Here is a 17,928-nt window from a genome sequence, read left to right as displayed (position 1 = left end):
ACAGCTGTACAGTCACTAAGCACAGTGACAAGCAGGCTTGCTTTTGCTGGTGTCCATCTTAAGTCATCCTTGCCTACCACATCTTTCCACTTAGCACCAAAAGCCATTTGCACAGGAGAGGTGATGAGTTAACACATTATTTACGAAATTGCCTAAAACGCTTCTTCATTAGCTAGCCTTTATGCACCCTCCCTTGGCTTGCAGACAGCATAATAAAATACTTTTGACCATCACCTTTCTGCTTCAGAACACCAAGCTCAAGGATGAAATAGTATTCTAGTGTTGAGGTCATTCAGAATCAAGACTTTTCTTCTAAACAGTAGCAACAGGCACTGCCTCAGAGGTCAGTCCCTAGGGCTCCAGAACAACTGTTTGCCACTCTCATCAGGACACTGAGAACTTTGCAAGAAGCAAACAGGTAAGTCTGCATCTATTAGCCAATTTAAATTTAACCCAGTACAGAAACTCTTGGCTAGCTGCAGAAGATGTCCAGAGAAGTGTCTTAACAGTAGCTTAAAAAAAAAAAAAGGTATTAAAGCAAGCTGACAGTGATCTGTGCTAAAATATTTGACATTTTTCTTTATTATTCCCCAGAACCAAATCCCAGCCTAACTATTTCTGCTGTCTCAGGCACATTAAATCTCATGCACGTTAAACATGCTAAGTCATGAAAGCAGCTCTGTAAATTCTCCTCCCTGTCCTAGACTTTTGCATCTATACACAAAGAGCACACAGGAAAAGCATTCTTGAAATTCTCTACACTGTGTCAGTAGCTGTGATTGATAAAAACTGTGAGATACAGATTGTGAATATATTGCAAATCTGCACTGTGTGAGGGTGGATATTGTATCGGCAAAATTGAGCATGACCGAAGCTAACAAAACCGCTTTGCACATAACTCTACACAAAACGTGCTATGTAAGCTGAATGACTTCTGGGTATCCAACAACAGATATCATACGTGTATATAAATGCAATGGCAGTGGTCAGGGCCATGGATCTTATTCTCAGCTAGCACAGATGTGCTGACAGATGTAAAAGGCATAGGTAAAATTGAGTAGATTGACTCACTCTGGAGAATCCTGCTGTGATGAAACAAGCACTAAAGATTCTGACCAGCCTAGACTTTGCAGCTGTCTGTTCCACCTTCCTCCAAAATCATCAACTGCTGCAAGACACTTAAACAAATAAAACATGGCCACTCTCCAGCCACCTCCGTATGAAATCTGACAGATGATAAAAAGGTACAATTCCTGACCACTGTCCCAGTGTTGAGAGATTTTTTTAAAATGGGTAATTACTCAACAAGAACTCCACCCTTCCAGCATAGCAATTTGCTTATCAGAATGATTTACAATATTGTATAAAACACCACAGTATGACCTCCCAGATCTCATCTGTCAACTGCTTTAGTCTACAGAAGCTACTCTGGGTAAGAAAAGGAACTTCCCACTCCTAAATCTCTTCTCTTTACCCACACTAAAGAAAGATGAGGATTTCAGAGCTACTGATGATGCTCTTTTCCAAGAAGTAAACCACTGTCATTCATCCCTAGACAATGGGGATACAATACCTAGTCTTCATTCACATCCCAAAGATCAACAGCCCATCACATAGCTTTTTCAAAGCTAAGTTGCATGTAAAATCAAAATATAAATAGCTTCAAGAGGATTTAACACTGGGGACTCAGTTTCTTCATTGACTGGATTGGAACTGCAAAGGCTCAAAAATTTTGCTGTTTCACCAGAAGGGACTGGTGCTAGATGAGCATGACCAGATATGCAGCTCTTCAGCCTTGAGCCCTATGCCCAGGAGGACCCAGGACAAGATGCAGGACACTGCTCTGCAGCTCAGGGGACACCAGTGGGCCTGTGAAGCCTGCCCACTGAGTGACACAAAGAGATGAAATTTCTACCATGCATTCCCTACACAGTGCCAAGGGTTAATATTCAGATGGCAGATTCAGTTTCGAGGGATGCATCTCAGAATTGAATTTAGGTTCAGAAGGCTTGTACTGAGCTTTATGTGCTTCTGAATTCTGGGGTAACTCTTGCTCACCAAACACTGGTATTTGTATGAATAAAAATGAAGGGATTTAACAAATCTTGTTCCTGCACACAGTTGTCAAAAAAATCTGACCTTTAGAACAGGAAAAAGAGGGGGGATTTAAAGGTTTAAAGAGGAGGCAGTGGCTGCCTGATGTATAACAAACCTTAGAAAAATTATGAACCAGTGAAAATCCCCTACAGCTCCCAACAAAATGTGTCCAATTTGCATTCCTGCAAGTCTTCCATACACACTACACTCTTTGCCTGTGTGTACACAGGCAAATAAATCCCTAGGAATAATACAACTGGGACCTGAATCTGATCTCTGATATATTATTGCTCCAGAGCTCCATTCCAACCTTCACAAATGGCTTTTTTTGTTCCAGATAACTAAATCAAAGCAGACCTGATAAGCTTTCAAAGCAGGGAATGTGAGGAATGGTTTAATGAATGTTACAACTCAACCTATTACAGACTACAGAGCATTACAGAAGACGGGAGGGAAAAAAGCACATATGACACTCATGTCTGGAAGTCTCATAAATTCAAATCCAGAAGCACCTGCCTTTCTAAGTCCCTTTATATTAAGCCCAACAAAAACTCAGTGCTGACTGTGCAAAGGAACATAAAGAATGGGAAGTGAGAACTGTGTCAGACAAATAGAGAGGGCTTCCTATTGAAAAGTTACATTAGTTTTAAGTTTGACACACAAACGGCTTTCATGGGAACAGAGTGGGAAAAAAAAAGTCATGAACAGAAAGTAACAGCAAAAGAGAAAAGGTTAACAGGAGTCATGGAAGACAAAGCTAAAAAAAGTTTGGAAAATCATGCTGTTTTTGCAAAGCAGTTTCTGTAGCATTTACATGGGCCCTAAGTGCTGTTGGTGCCCTACAAGAAACTCAGGCAGTTTCTTCACATACCAAACTTCAGTTGCACAACCATAAGGTACACATTAAAGGTCTGTATGCTGGTTCCAAGTTCAGCCTGTTTTCACTGCTTTTTCCATTTTTAAGTGTTAAATGATTCTTCTCTTAGAACCAAAAATAAGGTTGCAGCACAAGTATTTTACAACAGCCTGTTTTAGCTAATAAGGTTCTGTGCAGCTAGAAGTCATGGGCTCAGACTGGAAGACTAAGTTAAGCTAATACTTCAGGTGATTTTCATGAAGTGAAATTTCAGCTCAGAACATACCAGACACTAAGGTATCACATGAAAGAAATTATCAACTCCCTTCCCACGAACTTAACACCTAAAAGGTGTCCTTGAGGACATCAAACACAAAGTAACTATGCTCCTATTTAGAGGCTATATACCTTCACGTTACTGTTTGTTCATGTTTACCCATCACCTAATGATGTGCATTCTTGTCCCAGAATCAGTAGTTACAAGAGTAAAACAGCTTAAAGGCTTCAAATGAAACAAGTATCTTCTTCATACAATTAAACAGCTGAGATTACGAGAACAAATTAGCAACTCAGCATTTACTATCACAAAAAAGGTTTAAATACCATATGCTTTAGTATTACCTAGGCAGTTGCAACTGAACTGCAGAATGCAGAATAGTTATACCTACAGGGATTAAATGTTTTCTATTTACGTGACAACACCTAGCAACACCACAGCTAGATCACAGTTAAAAGTAATTCTACAGACATCCTGAAGAAATCATGCAAACTCATCCAGAGAAAAGCCATTCTTATCATGGAACAGTGGTCCCAGAAGAAATCCCTGCAGAAAAAGCTCCAGTGGAAGAGTTTTAAGTATTCTACTCACTTTCCTCAAAACAGCAGGTCCTAAACTTTCTCTCATATTCCTCCCAATACTACTCTGTAGTTCCTGCACACAATACTTTACAATTTCAAAGCCCTTTACAAATATTCACCTTGTGCTTTGGTCCTTCTAGATTTCTTTCAAAGTTAAGTAACTGCAGTTCTTTTTAATACAACAGTCTGATTCTTTTAATACACTTTCAATGCACTGTAGACAATTTCAGCTTCTTGCCTTTGAAAACGGCAGAAAAGAATTCTGCCATTTTAAAACAAGGTATAAATGTAGGCGGAAGGAACAACAACAACAATATATTCTGAACATAAGTTATGCTCGATTTAGTTTCTGCTGCCAGATACCTGATTTAAAAGTCTTTTATCGTCATATGTATCAACAGCCAATGCAGTAAAACAAACCAACAGCGTACTGGTACCCGACAATCACAGGTACCAGGTGTCTTTTGATGTGAAATTTCACCTGAAACATTAAGTTTAGCCCTTTCTCTTTTATTCCAGGGAGAAACTGGCAAAGGAAAAATAAAAACTAATAAAGAACTAGATTTAAAGAGCATTGCAGAACAGCATTGAAGAGAAACTGAGGCTTCTACAGAGTAGACTTTAAATCTCAATTGCTGGAAGCTGGAACACCTGGAATAAGAAGCATGCATGCAGACAATAGAATAACAGTAAGTTAAACACTGATGATTTCCTTTTTCTTAATGTACTGTTCCCTGCTGCAGCAGTTTACATTGCAAAAGGCCTAGGCAAGCCAGGCATGCTATGCAACACAGCTAGTAACGGTAACAAGTCTGGCACTATGAATGAGAAATGGCAAGGCTTTATCCCTGCCTATGCCATGACATGCACTATTTGGACCTGGTGCAATCAAAAGAAATAATGAATTAATCATGGGGGCTTACAAATATTTTTGAAGAACACTGTACACTGACAAAATAGTTAAGCAGGTTTTACTCAAAAATCACAGAATCTCATCTCTTATCCTACTGCTTGTAACTACAGAAAGTTTTTGGACAACCTCTAGTCTGAATCAGTTGCACCCTCCAGCAAACTACCCGTTTCTTCCTAAAAGCCAAAGAAAATTCAACATCAATTAAGCTCTTCAGACTTCTGAGGATAGAAATTGCAGCTTATTATATGGAAGTTTGTGAGGCAGTTTTCAGAACAGACTTATTGCTCAGTGAACATGTTAGCATTCATGTAACACTTTTTACAACTACAACTATTTACCCCCAATGCCCTTGGACACAAATTCCCTGCCTCCACATTTGCGTGGTATGCTGTGCACCTGTTGGCTGATCACCCCACCCCAGACACAGCCACATCACAGGGCACCAGACTAAGCTCACTATGGTGGGAAGCAGCATGTAACCTCTCAGGAAAGACAACAGAATCAATAGCTAACCAAAGACAGCTACTGTGCACAAAATTCTCAGGGTTTCTATCTTCAATATGTTCTTGAGCTGATGAAAAAAACTGCCCACTATGCTAGGAGAGTGCTGCAAATGGTACCGATTCCAATCTGTAGTCATCTCCAACTTCCCTTGATAAACTGCAAAAAACTTGTCTTTTACTGTTACACGTGATACTGACTGCATCTGTTAGAAGTTTGTCATTGCCCATGATTATGCCTTCCTGTGTAAAATACATGACATGCCTGCACAGAATTCTGCAGGCTACCCTCTAACACAGTTGGTTCAATTTTCTCCCCAAGCAGTATGATTTGTGCTGAGACTTTAACCAATATCATGATACTTCAAGCAGCTTTATGGCTTTGCCAATCAGCTTCTGCTGGAGAAAATCCTTGTGATTGGCTTTCTCTATTCCTTCTCGTTACCTACATATCAACTGCCAATAGAGACAGCAATTTTAGAATACAGGCTCTCAGCCCATTTTCAAGGAAGGGGTTGGTTGGGTTTTTTGGTTGCTTGCCTGCTTATCATGTGACCTAGAAACAATTTTGCACCTAAGCAGAAGTCAGGTTTCTTCAATATAATCATGTCCTGGAACTGGGGGTTACTTTCCACATTTCATGGCCCTGCCTCTTTTCAATGAGAGCTTAAACTAGAAGAAAGTGTGTGGTGCTACCACTTACACACCACAGAAAATATTGGTATCAGTTCTCTGCAGCTGTTCCTACCAATTTTACCATTTCTGATAGCACTTTCCCCATAAGAACATACAACAGAACACAGCAAGTATGTCAGAGCCTGCTGTTACCTTAGTTACACTGAAAGATATAGGTATGTCTACGAAATATAGGAAATTGTTATCTAGACAACAGACAGACAGCACTTCCTTTCCCAGAACAATCTGTCTCCTGCCCCGACAACCCATTCCTGCTATATTTACCCAACCAGTTTTTGCCAGTGATATATTTCCAGATGCACTCGAGCCACATGTCCCTGTCAGTCAGACCAAGCACAGAGGAATCTGAGCTCCTAGAAATCACTAGATGTTAATCCATGCTTCCTCTCTTGCTTGCCTGTAGAGTTAAAGGAGACAAAATGTGTAAAGCATTATTCCCAGTTTATTTTGGAAGCAGGGACAAGAGGTACTTCATTTGATACAGCTATTTACTTCATCTGCTTGCTTTATAGCTTGCAGAGATGCCTGAACAGCCAAAAAAAATTAAAATGTGAAACATGAAATTAAAAATATCTGGCTGTTTAAACTGACTTGTGTACAGCAAGAAATTTTAAGACTCTCTTAAAAATTCTTGATGTTTAACAAGGAGCTTACTGCCCTAATCTGCTGTGGGAGAGCCAATTCCTTATCCAGAAAAATAATCCTGAGCCACGTTAGCTGGAGAAAGGCAGCACACATCAGTTCTAGACTGTGGATAGTTCAATTTAAGAATGCTGACCAGCTAAAAATAGTTGAGTTTTGGAGAAATAAGAATAAGGTCTAATGAATGACCTGAGCTAAACCACTTCACTATTATTAGCTGTTATATTCTTCCTATATTCCACCGTATACTTCTGATCCCATGCTATCTTCTTCTAGCTAGGTTCTCTTCTTTTCATAGTTTTATAGAACACTTAACACCCAACTTCTGATAATTATCTTTGCTCTTGCTGAATTTTTCTGTGAGAGCCTTTGAGCAAAGGAACAAATAAACTCTCTTCTCACCTCCACATTGTTGAAAGATGATTTTCACAGCTCCTACTTATTACTTTCCTTCCAAAGTGCATTTTTCAAGATTACAGCAATGGGAGAAAAACAAACCAGCCTACCCCATCCCAAAAAATCCAACCAATCAAAAAAACACCTCAAAAACCCACCCCAAACCCACCTCCACAACAAAACCAAGGGAAAAAGAAATCCTCTAAAAAATCCACTTAAAAAATCGCCACAAAACAAGAAAGTCGCCTGTCAGAACATCATTAGCAAGAACAGATTGTCATCACATTGGTGGCCACTCCAAAGTATTTTTCGGCTCTAGGTACTATGACTCTTCCAGAGAGGGCAATAGGAGGCTAAACCATTGATTCAAGAGAAAGAAGTGAACAAAGGAGCTGAAAGGGTTTAAAATGGTAAATATCCTTTCTTTGGCTCCCTCCACCCCTTTTCCTGGAAAGCACAGATAGGCAGTTATAACTTTTCCACCCTTTATTTAATAGGTTTAACAGAGGGTCCTAAGAGGTCACAAACAAGCTTTTTTAAATAAAAAGCACAAGCTGAAATCAACTGTGGCTATATCAAAACTCGCTGTCAGGCCAATTCTGTTACTCAAGGTGGAACTTAAAACCCTTGTAGCCTTCTTTTAATAGCAGATTCACATAACAAGAGCTCTCGAACTAGCTGGATGCAGGCAGATTCTTCAGAACAAAAGCACTTTTGACCATTCTTCTCAAACAAACACACACACCTAGGATTGCACCCAAAAGTAGTACTGCTTAAGGACAAGAATATCCTTTAGAACAGTCCAGATTATTTTCATTACAGCATTAAGTCTTTAAAATTTTGAAAAGCCTTTGCTAGACAGATTTTTCCTGCTTCCTTAAACCCTGTACAGTTCCCATGTCTTCTGATACCTTTTCATTTTCAAATCTGCAACATTGGAACACCTTTCAAACATCTTGTACACATTGTACAAGAGGAGTGGAGACAAGCATAAGGAAGAAAAGGAGCACCATATAGGTGGAATTGAAAGATGTTTAAAAAAATACTGGCCAGGGCTGAGTACAATCAAGTGAAATGTGGGCAAGATATGAACTGCATTACATGTAAGAGTTTATTAGCAGCCTCATACAGCTGCTCAAATTCAGGCATCTAATACAAGGATGTGAACAGCTGGTACCATCACCTGCTGTTCCCGCAGAGTGAAAGGGAGTGTGTGACCTTCCGCTGCAGCACATGGGCCTTGTGCATGTGAACAAGGACCAGTTTGGGCTACGAAACTCTATAGCACTAAGAACCTACAAGAAGAAAAATCTACAATTTAAAGACAGCTGAATCAGAATGAACTGCCCTTTCAGATTTTTAATGGATAGTTAATAAAAGTGAAGGGAGAAACTGTTTGCAAAATTTAATCTGATGTTGTCTGTGACACAATGCTTAAATAGCCAATAGTCAGTTATTAAACAACCATTATGTTAAGCATTCCAGGATGCCTATGATGGTCTTCCTTCTCCTCATTATTTAATAATACATTTCTGCAGCAACTTATTTTCTCCGAAATTTCTTTCTTTTTTTCCAACTCTTGAACTACTGTTAAGCTGCTGTTAAGAGTCCTGTTGCTTTTTACAATGTCTGAATATTTTTATTTCTTCCCATCCTGTTTCCAACACTCCTGGCAAAGCCTTTTCCCCAAGAAAGGGTTATGTTTTTATTTGCAGAACATGGATATTTCTTTTGTTATTCTTCCATTTCATTAAGAAATCGAAGCCTTCGTGTTTAAAGTATTCAGACTCCTGTATCACAAAAAGGAGTTACATGCTTTCAGAAAATCTTGTTGTTTAGAATTTATCTCTTTGTCAAATCTAAATTAGTACTTCTGTTTCAACTGAAAAAATCTCCTCCTGTTGACCTTATTTTAACAGACTGGTAAATATTTGAGCACATATATCCTATACCTTTGTGTTCATCACCAACAATGCCACCAAAATATTCCCAGGACTGTGTTCTCCTACTCCTCGTACCAGCCTGATCACATCTGAAGTGTTAAGAGGCAGAATGAATTTAATAGAAGGAAACACAGAAATCTGACGGTGCTTGTTAGATTTTAAATGTGACTGAATATATTTGTACTTCAGATAGTCAAAACATTTGGGTTTTTTTCAGTAAGAGCTGAGTAAAGAAAAACATGTTGTTTCTAAATGAAAAACATGAAAATCTCAGACTGAAGTGAAAACCAGCTAATGATGGCTCCTGGATGCTAATATGACATTAATTTTCATTATTATAAAACTATTACAGGCCACTATAAACTGTCTAATTCCACTCTGAAGAACATCCAAACTGCTAAGTGCAGTTACTAAATATGCTTACAAAAGCAACCATATTTTACCACTGCCACTTGTTTTATTTCTACAACAAAGTTCCTCCCAAAGGCTATAGCCAGATCCAATAGACCGTTCTCTTTCAGTACACCATGGTCAAGGTAATAACCACATCTTTGTTTATTTCAACAATTCCTCATATTCACAACTTGACCTTTGAATTATTTAGGCAGTTAAGCAAGCTGCATGTGGAATCTAATTCACTTTGCAGACTTTGTATCAAGAAAAAATTTAATTTCATGGAAAGCAACAGGGCACAAAGACACATCTGAACAAAAAAATTCCTCCCAGAATCAAGATAAATGTGATTAAAAGTTTTGAAGTATCTCATATCGTTTAAGTAGCACAAGCTTTGAGAATTACTTAAAGTCATGCAAGCACTTAGGCTCCTGCACCAGCTTATACTTTCTGAAAGACTATCTAACTTACTACTAAAATATGCCTAGGATTATGTTTCAGCTTACTGCTACAAGGACAGAACTGGAAAACAGAACTTCTTAAGTGCTTGTATTTGGGTATAGGTAGAGGCTCAAATAATCAAAGAACTACCATCAGTGGAGAATTTAATATATTCATCAAAAAAGCATTAATCAAGTATACCCCTTGACCACTGTAATTGTGCAACTGCAATTACTGTGCAAAATACATTAGAATAAGCTGTTTATCAATCTGTTCATTTTAACGAGACACCTAAAGCCAGTATTACCCCAAATTTTAGTTCCATGGCATAGATGTGCAAATCCTCATTAATATGTTTTACTTTTTCATTTTTACTCATCTCACACTGGGGAGTTTTTGTTATAATTTCTCATCTATTCCTCAACTGTCACAAAACTATACACTTGCTTTTTCTTTCACAGCATTTCACACTGTTGAATACAACAGTAATTTGAACTGACAAGTTTTAATTTCACAACTGCAAAACTTGCACCATGCAAAAAAGCACAGACGTATTAACTTCAGAAAGTTCAACAGATGAGGATTCTATGTCCATTCATGCCCTTCAACTAAAGAAGAAATACCTACCAATTAGGAGTTCAAAGCAAGAGCAGGTTGCTTTAACACTTCCAGTAATATTTCCAAGTCACACGGATACAGTACATCATACAATACCAGTGTAGACCTATCCATTTTCTACAATGACCACTTAATAAATGTTCCTTCTCAAGATGCATTTTTTTAATCTCCTATAATTTTGTGATGACATGTACTGATTCACTGTCCCTAAAACATTTACATATATTTAATTCATTATTTAGCCTTCCTCACTCTTTTAACAAAACAATAGATTTCCAGTCACTCACAAAGTTCTTCCCCAGAAAGTATCTGCTGATACCAATAAAGGCCCATCCATGACACTTCCATCTCTCACCTCAGAATCCATCACATCACAGAACCTCAAATCCTATCTTCAAGCCACTTCTGCAGACTTTATATATCAAATTTTGTCCTTTTTTGTAGCCTTGAAAAGTGCTGAAAGGCAAGGTAAAATCATGTAATCTAAAAGATAAACAGTTTTCCTAGGACTGTATGTATCAGCTTCATGTCTGTCCTGGACATTATCTGCTGTCTCATATAATTTTCTAAAGACAAATTACAAAAGCAAGATAACAGATCACAGAATATTCTGAGTTGAAAACACCCACAAGAAGCATCAAGTCCAGCTCTTGAGTGATCCCATATGGACCCATCACCTTGGTGTTATCAGCACTGTGCTCTGACCAACTGAATTAACATCATCTTGACTGTCCATCCAATGTGTTTTTAAGAAGCTACCGTGAGGACGTCCGCAACACATCGGAAGATTAATTTTTTTTCTGACTGTGAAGAAAACCCCCCCAAACCAAGCACAAACAAAAAATAACCCTTCAGCAATAGTCTATTCTGCAACACTCAGCTAAAAATCTAGATAGTTACCTTAAAAAAATCTCCTGCAAGTTTACTTTAAGTGGGCAAGCCACCAAGTACACATCCCTCACTACCAACGCTCCTTAACCAATCAATCTGCTATTTTAATAGCAACATTCGCCATTAGTCTGCTACTTTTACACTTACCTTTTAATCCCTGCCATTCTACCTCTTTTCTTCCTGACTTTTTTATTCTGCACTAATCATGGAGAGAAGCAGCACTTTATCACAGATCCCTGCACTATGCCTGAAGAAAAGGACATTTTGCTCGATTGTATCGTCTTTCAAACCTCTCCTTCAAATTCACATCTTGGTATAAACCGTATTAGGAATCAGCCAACAACAGCCTGTTTGAGGGACAAATTGAAGAAGGAGGTAATCATTAAGAAAAACCCTCAAGTGTTTAACAACTTTGTATACTTAATGATTTCTCTCTTGCTACCTTCTTAAACTACAGACTCTTTGAGATGAGGAATACTTCAGTATGCTTCTGCATATGCATAATCAACACTTCTTGGCAGTCCTATTACATATTATGCAACTACATAAATATGCACCTGCACTTTCTGACACAAGCTATTGCTTCTTTGAAGTAAATCACCCTTGTGATAATATTTTTAACAGGTTAGATGGCAACTATTAAGTGAAGAAAGAAGACAGGTAAAAGAAGAAAGGTACCAGAACAGAAGAGCTACATACTTAGTAAACTACTAGCAGAATTAAGCAATTTCATGTACATTCCTACTTCCAGAGGGTTTTTACTAGAATGCAAATTCACTACTCTTGACCATCAAAAAAAAAAATCACCATCTAAAAAACTCTATATAAAACCTCAATGGCTGACTTAAGAGGAACCTTAACTTCTATGCAGCATCTGGTACTGCCTGTCCACCAAATCAAACTGCAATTTATTGCCCCCTAATGTACATCCATTAAGCCATTTCCTTCATGGCTCCACTTCACACAGAAGCAGTAACTGAAGGAAATAATGGAGTGCCCAACAAGTGGGAAAGTAATTGCTCAACAAGCGTGGAACAAGAGAGAGTCAGTTGCACACCATGCACATGTGGCAGCTCTTCAGAGCCCAGCCCTGCAGCGGTAACAGAAGGCTGGTGTTACAGAACAAGCCCACTGTGGGAACTCTTCCAAGCAACAGACAGGAGTGCTTGTCCATCTAAATCCTTGGGTCCTTAAGGATTAGGGGTCAGGAAGCAATTCCTTCCAACAGCACCACCTCCTGCCTGTACCTGCCAGTCATTAACCATGCACAGAAGGAAGACCTCAGCTCCAAGCTCTAGTGTTAAACAGCACTCAGAGAACTGTACTGAAAGGATGCTTAAGAGGTATCACAAAGGCTGTGGGGCTGAACTGCATAAGGGACTTCAGGAGACATGCAGAAATACTTAGTGTGAAGGGTATTTAACCACTGGGTAACCACCATTTAACCATGTGTGTAACCACTGAGTTGGTTAGGTTTTTTTGTTCTTAACATTCTGAGATTCACTCCATTTCTTCCAGTTTTATTCATTAAGTTTCTTACTACTCAGAAACTCAAAACAGAAGATTAACACAAGAGCTAAAGAGTTATCAAATTAAGGATTCTACACAACCATTGTTGATTCCTTTCTGTCTGTCAGTATTAGTTACAAATATCCCAACGAGAAGCTTCTCCTTCTCAGGAGTCTTACTTTCATTCAGTAATCTGTGTTGGAGGGCTCAATGTACAATTCAACAGAATTCATTAGAGCTCAGAGTGAAACTACCCATACCTGACTCCTCACACATTCTGCATAAATGCTGTTCTACACATAACAAAAAAGCCTTGATAATGGTTATGGTGCTTGTATTGGTGCATCTGTAAACCATTCTTCATCAAGGACATTTCTCCTCCTTCTTTTATACAGAAAGTAAACAAAATCTTAAGTGAAATTATGGCAATTCTTGTGTTAATTTTGGGCTTGAGAAGTTGGCATCCCAGCTGCAGTGCAGCTACCATTCTTAGAGGCCATCGGTGTCACTCTGGGAAAATCACTTAGAAAGTAAAGCAGCAGGTTAGCAAGCACCTCGGAAAAGTCTGATTTATTGTTCCTCCAAGAAAACACCAAGAAAATCTGTGCCAAAATATCAGTATCTATGCTAAAAATATCTCTGAGGAAGATCCAAAGACCTCAGCCATAAGACAGTAATTTGATTAATTTGATGCTACAATGAGATTAAAAAGACTAATCTCACTCAGAATATTTGAAACTACCTGCAGCTTCAAAGCAAAAATACTGCATTGGTTTAGATTCTCTGTGCAGTTAGGAAGATGTCTGCATTCATTTAGACAAGAAACTTGCTTTTAGAATAACCATTTTTATTGTATTGTCTGAACACAGTTGGCAAAAATAAAGTCTGGATTCAATCTGCAAGCAAAGCATCAAATTTAAGTTGGCACCTTAATATTCATATTTCTTACAGTAAGAAAATACGAAGAGAAATAAATTACCACTTCTGTACACAGGGTCAGGTTATTCAATATGGACTAAAATTGTACCGTCATCTGCTAATTAGAGTGAGGCCAAGTTAAAGCTATGGAGGAAACCTTATTTTATCAATTTCCTAACCTTCTTATACCCTTTCCATTCTTCTTTAAAATTCCTAGAAAACACAACAAAAGCTAAATGTTAGCCTGAATTTCTTGGTATTCAAAAATACCAAATTAACATTAATAGATGCCTGTTATTAAAAAATAAATTCCTTTTATTTTCTTTGGGTTATCACAAGAACAGACAGGATCTGTAAGAACACTGAATGTTCTAGATCTTTGATATGAAGCTGACCTGCAACAGAAAAAAAAGCTTTTTTTTTTAAATGGCTGATCTATGTAACATTTGTATCCTTCAATGCAACCAATGGGAGAAATATTACAATATGCAATTCATCATATTTGTTATTTGCCAGTAAGTTCAGGCACTTCCAGCAGAAACTCAAGATCTGAATAATAAATAAAATACAGTATTGCTGTTATCTGCAAAGCAATAAGCATCACAGCACTTTACATATCACACATTCATATAGTCCAATTCCTACATGTCTTTATTAAAAAAACAAAACACTATTTTTTTCTGATTTCTTAACTTGAATGAACATCTCATATTCTAACCAACAGCACTTCAATAGCATTGAGAAGAGGCCACATGTTTATATTTACTGCCAATTTACCACTTCCTAAAATTAGATCTTTCATAAAAAGTTCAGACATTGATCCAAAATCAGATCGAATTCCTGTATTGTTTTATACAACTGTCAGGTTTTCCACAAAAACTGAGTTTTCAGGGCTCAGACATGAGAAAATGAGTGTGCAATCAAGTCTACATACCAGAAAACTGATGGCTACAGTAACAAGTATATTAAGTCAGTACACTGGGCAAAGGTTCTCCTACGGTTACAGTCATTTGACCTTTAGCCAGCTCTTAATGCCCCAGCCAACCCTCTAAAGATGGAGATTTGCAGCAGCTTCTTGTCTGAAATAAGCCATGAAAAGATTCTTCTGAACCCACTGTACAAGCATTCATTTAAAATGTCATGAATGTGCATGAAATCAGAGTGCTTCTAACAGCTTACTTTGCAGCTTCTGTTTAAATGCACTAACTCTGAACCACAAGAGGATAAAAGGACTCAAACCTTGCAGTCTGGCACTCATGGACCTAAAATATACACAAGCACCTCTTCACAGGTGTGTTTACCTAGTTTAAACCTTATTTAAATAGATTCTCGATGCACACACTTTCCACAAACACCTGCTTCTCCCACTGCAGACATGACTTGTACAAGGCAGTTGTATCCAGTCATTCCTGTCCTAAAGCCATCCTACACACCAGCAGGCAGCACTTCAGGCGCGAAAATCCTGGTTACTGACTCATCTCCCTGGTCTGAACAAAGCAAAAATTCTGTAATGCGAAGAATGACTACAGAAGTATCTGCTCTTACCTCTACATCCTACCAGAATGGTCTGAAGACTTCAACAGCCAGAGAAGCATTTGAAGAAACCAAATCCTCATGAAATAATGGAAAACCAGGCTTATAATTAATTCATATTTCCAATCATTTTTGGTTATAAAACCTTTCTCTGCCGACTTGGAGAACATCCTAAATTGGAACCACTCATGAAAGAGCTAGTGCTCAGTTATCACTGGATGTTAAAAAGAAGCTTCCTTTTGGTGACCTAAATCCGTAACAAAACTGACAAAATGAACAAATATTTCAACATCCAGACATTTTTCAGGGTACTGAGCTCACTTTAAAAAGCAGGCAAAGGGAAGCTGTGGTGACAGCGGCCCTAAATCCAAACTTGTATCAATACAGGTTTTCAACAGTTTTAAAATAATCTTTGAAAATGTAGCTATATTTCAGTTCTGCATGCATGGACAAAGCTTGATAGTCATTGCTTCCATATGGTCATAATTCAGGACATTGGCTTCCGCTTTTTCTAAGCAGTAGAAAAATGAAATATGACATCAAACTTAAGTTTATCGTGGTCATCTCAGCATTGCAAGCATTCAACTATTAAATTTATCTTGGATTAACTTATGCATCACCCAAGACAACAGAACCTCTATGCTTCCTTTCTGTTTTTCAGGTAACTACTATCAACAGTAGCTAAAACACATGCAGCCCATGAAAATGTAAGAACAGCATCCAATAAATCAACTGACAGTACATCAGAGTAGACATGCTGCCCATTTTCAAATTATTAAACTATTTTTATAAATCTACATATAACTCCCACAGAAATTACATTTCTTTATCAGAATTTTAAAGAGAAACTTCAAAATATAATTCAGGTTCAAGGCCCTTAGTAGGTATGCTGAATTGTAGAAGTGAAGTTACTCTTACCACAATCATGGGACTGTTTGTGCTGAGCAACACATCTTCTCTATATGCTTCCTCCAAGAGAACATGTAGATGTTATAACAGAATGGGATACCATACTTAGTTGCAGGCAAGCTTTCTAGTATGTAATTTAGTTACTCTTGAGGAGCAATACTTTGAAAGAGGGATCTTTAGCTGCTGGGGGCATACAGAGCACCTTTATACCCTTGACCAGGGTATTTCAGCATCACAGTCATGACAGAGTTAATACCCACTAGCTCAGAGGAGAACAAAAGGTACTCCACTGCAACATGCCTAACATTTACATTGCCTCTCTTTGCTCATTAAACAGGTTTTGGTTAAATAATGAACAAACTGTATTACAGACTCCGATGAGAATTCCAAAATTATAAATCAACTGGTAAAGCCCAGAGGAGAATGAAGGGAGTGGGAGGGAAGGAAGGATAATATTGACTAATATAAAGGGCGCAGCTTGACAGTGGATATTCCTGCCACACCTGATCAAACATGCTCCATGGGGGAGGGGAAGGGAGGGAGAGAGCAAGAGGGGAGATGGGACAAGGCAGCCTGAAATTTGCATCCGGAACAGATTAAAATGGGTTCTTGGGGGATTGAGAAAATACATAATATATATTACTATAAATGCAAAATTGTACTAAAAGCTAACTCAAATGTCAAAGATTACAGCTTGAATAAATTTAAATATAAAAGCAATGCGTTTCCATGAGCTAATGAAAGAGACATGAAAGGAAGGTCTCGGGGAAAAAAAAAAAAAAAAAATCACCAGAAACCCCCTATGCTGGGGACTGGACTTTTGATTGCCTGGAAGATGATGCAGGAGACTCTGTGTCATTCAAAGTACTGCTTGGATACAAGTCCATGTCAAAAATGGAAAAAAGATGGAGCATAGCAATGATGTCCTATCTCGGGACACTAGTCAGTAAACAGCAGTCACTGGAGGTGAAATTACCTGCATAAAAGCACCCATGAAGTCAAACCAACATGCTATCATCCCCATATATAAGCAATTACTATCTCAGCAGGAACCACACTTACATGATGACTAATACAAAGGGAGTCTCTGAATCTCTTAGTACATTAAACTTTGCTTTCTCTAACATAAGCAGATAGTGAACTTGCATTTTTTTCCTCAACAAGTCAACAGCACGTTTTACCTAGCTGCTCTAGATAAATGGCCAGTCCCTGACATTTACTTATATTGCATTTATTTGAGCATCCTGACAGTCCCTGCTCTTGTTGATGAGAAGAGATATTTGCAATAATGGCAAAGAACTTCAGGAAGCTTATTAAAAAAAAAAAAAATTATCTCATAGAAGGGAGAAAAGTAAAATTTCCTCCCAATACACTTTTGGTGACTGCACGCATATCTTACAGAAGGTGAGTGAGCTTACAAAAAGCCCCACAAATCCAGATTGTCATATAGTCAAGGTACAAGCATAACGTCCAGAACAAAGACAGAAATGCAAGCTGTTCAGGAGTTCCCTAAGATGTCATGATCTGACAGAAAAATCCTGCTTACAACCACAGGAAGTTAACCTGGCAAAGAAAAGCAAAGCATTACACTTACAGGCAGACACAAAAGAGGAAGTAATAAAGGCTTAGAACTGGCACGTGTCTTCAGCACCTCTTGTCATCATCACCTGGAAGCAGCACTACTGTGCTTCTAGGGAACACACTTTTTATGGGATTCCAGATGCAGCACTGACGCAAGAATAAGCATGCTTCACAGTTAGAAATGCAAAAGGTCCATCTCAAACTAAGGCTGAGTGCAGTTCTGAACATTCACTG

General features: G+C 38.3%; 1 protein-coding gene across 5 annotated transcripts in view; it reads right to left on the bottom strand.

Moving 5' to 3' along the window:
- Positions 1 to 17,928, bottom strand: part of GBF1 (golgi brefeldin A resistant guanine nucleotide exchange factor 1) — a 103,941-nt gene that overhangs the window by 78,073 nt on the left and 7,940 nt on the right. The gene's annotated exons all lie outside the window — the stretch shown is intronic.

This window comes from Parus major, chromosome 6 (assembly GCF_001522545.3).
Source record: "Parus major isolate Abel chromosome 6, Parus_major1.1, whole genome shotgun sequence".
In the NCBI taxonomy this organism is placed as follows: domain Eukaryota; kingdom Metazoa; phylum Chordata; class Aves; order Passeriformes; family Paridae; genus Parus; species Parus major.
This window is presented reverse-complemented; position numbering and strand designations above follow the sequence as displayed.